The sequence below is a fragment of the Trachemys scripta genome, chromosome 12 (genome assembly GCF_013100865.1).
Source record: "Trachemys scripta elegans isolate TJP31775 chromosome 12, CAS_Tse_1.0, whole genome shotgun sequence".
Lineage (NCBI taxonomy): Eukaryota > Metazoa > Chordata > Testudines > Emydidae > Trachemys > Trachemys scripta.
In genome coordinates this window covers 27,892,056-27,894,796 of record NC_048309.1, presented here as the reverse complement: position 1 = coordinate 27,894,796, position 2,741 = coordinate 27,892,056, and positions in this window count along the sequence as shown.

The following is a 2,741-nucleotide window of genomic DNA, read 5'->3' as shown; positions in this document are numbered from 1 at the left end:
GACCCCAGCCGCGCTGCGAGTGGCCCCCCGGCCCCCAGCCGGCCGCCCTGCCCAGTTCCCCCCCCCCCCCGACCCGGCCAGTCGGAGCACTGCCCCCCCTCACCTCAGACCCGGCCAGCCGGAGCAGTGCACCCCCATCTCCGCGGGAACCATCTGGAGCAGTGCACCCCCACCTCTGTGGGAACCTGCCCCCAGCATCGACCCGGTCCGCCTGGAGCAGTGCCTCCCACCCCGGGGGGCCCCGAGAGACCTGGCCAGCCCAGGACAGTGCCCCCCACCTCTGTGGGGACCTCCCCACCATAGACCCTGTCTGGCTGGAGCAGTACCTCCCATCCCCAGGGGAACCATCTGGAGCAGTGTCCCCTAACTGGGGGAACCCCCTGCAGAGACCCAGCCTGCCCAGAGCAGTACCCCCCTCTCCTGGGGAAGCCCCCCCTCGAGACCTGGCCTACCCAGAGCAGTGCCCCCCTACCTTTCTGGGGAAGCCCCCCCATAGATTTGGTCTGCCTGGAGCCGTGCCCCCCACATTTGGGGAACCCCTCCAATACCTGGCCCACCTGGAGCACTGCCCCCCAACCCTGTGGACCCCCCCAGAGACCTGGTCCCCCTGGGAGACCTCCCACCCCCTACAAGTCCCCCTAGAGATCTGGCCTGGTACAGTGCCCACCCCATGGAGAGCCTCCTCCAGAGACCCAGACTGTGTGGTGCAGTGCCCCCAGACCTCCTCAGGAGACCCAGCTTGCCCGGAGCAGTGCTCCCCAGGGAGCCCCCCACCCTGGGAACCCCCCCCCCCCGAGAGACCCGGCCCACCTGGAGCAATGCCTCCCTGGGAACTTCCCCTCACCCATGTCCCCTGCAGGGAGACCCCAGGGCTAGAAAGACCCTTTCCTCTCCTGGGACAGCCCAGCCCCGAGGGCCTGGGAGCCCCAGCCCCCAGGAAGATCCTGCTCCTGTATGTCCTAGGGAGACCCCCCCCCATCCCCAAGTTCCCTTCCTGAGAGACCCAGCCTGCAGGACCCAGGGGATTCCTCCTACTGATTGACCCAGTCCCCGCTTCTGGGGAGTTCCTGTCTCTAATGAGACCTCCCCCACCCTTTCTTCCTAAGAGAAACCCCCCACCCCAGGCTCAGAGAGCAGGACTTACCCCCGGAGATGCACCTCCCCTCTCCCTGTAGGGCTGGGAGCCAGTTCCCTTTCAGCCCCTCAATAATAAATGTGTACCTTTCATTTATCACGCTGTGACATTGGTGCATTATGTGCTGTAAGTGGCAGTGCGGATCAGGTTGGATGGATGGGTAGCTAATAGATTCAAGACCAGAAGGGACCATTCTGATAATCTAGTCCAGTAGTGCTCAGCCAAGGGTACATGTACCCCTGGGGATACACAGAGGTCTTCCAGGGAGTACATCAACTCATCTAGATATTTGCCTAGTTTTACAACAGGCTACATAAAAAGCACGAGAGCAGTCAGTACAAACAAATTTCATACAATGACTTGTTTGTACTGTTCCATGGCCTATACACTGAAATTGTATGTACAGCACAATATTTATATTCCAATTGATTTATTTTATAATTATATGGTAAAAATGGGAAAGTAAGCAATTTTTCTGTAATAGTTTGCTATGACACTTCTGCATTATGTCTGATTTTGTAAGCAAGTAGTTTTTAAAGTGAGGTAAAAAGTGGGGTATGCAAGACAAATCAGACTCCGAGTCAGATGCCACCAGCAGAAGGTTAATTTTCTTTGTTGATGGTTCAGGTTCTATAGTTTCCGCATCAGAGTGTTGCTCTTTTAAAACTTCTGAAAGCATGCTCCACACCTCATCCCTCTCAGATTTTGGAAGGCACTTCAGATTCTTAAATCTTGGGTCGAGTGCTGCAGCTATCTTTAGAAATCTCACATTGGTAGTACCTTCTTTACGTTTTGTCAAATCTGCAGTGAAAGTGTTCTTAAAACGAACAACATGTGCTGGGTCATTTCTGAGATTGCTATAACATGAAATATATGGCAGAATGCAGGTAAAACACAAGCAGGAGACATACAATTCTCCCCCAAGGAGTTGTCACAAATTTAATTAACGCATTATTTTTTTAACAAGCGTCGTCAGCATGGAAGCATGTCCTCTAGAATGGTGATTGAAGCCTGAAGGGACATACAAATGTTTAGCATATCTGGCATGTAAATAACTTGCAATACTGGCTACAAAAGTGCCATGCAAACAGTTGTTCTCACTTTCAGGTGAAGTAAATAAGGAGTGGGCAGTATTATCTCCTGTAAATGTAAACAAATTTGTTTGACTTAGAGATTGGCTGAACAAGAAGTAGGACTGAGTGGACTTGTAGGCTCTAAAGTTTTACACTGTTCTGTTTTTGAGTGCAGTTATGTAACAAAAAAAAATCTACATTTGTAAGTTGCACTTTCACGGTAAAGAGATCACACTACTGTACTTGTATGAGGTGAATTGAAAAATATTTTTTGTTTTATCATTTTTACAGTGCAAATATTTGTAATAAAATAATATAAAGTGAGCACTGTACACTTGATATTCTGCGTTGTAATTGAAATTAATATATTTGAAAATGTATACAAATATTTAATAAATGTCAATTGTTATTCTATTGTTTGACAGTGCGATTAAAACTGTGATTAATCGCAATTAATTTTTTTAATCACTATTAATTTTTTTGAGTTAATCGTGTGAGTTAACGGTGATTAATCGACAGTCCTATTAAAAATG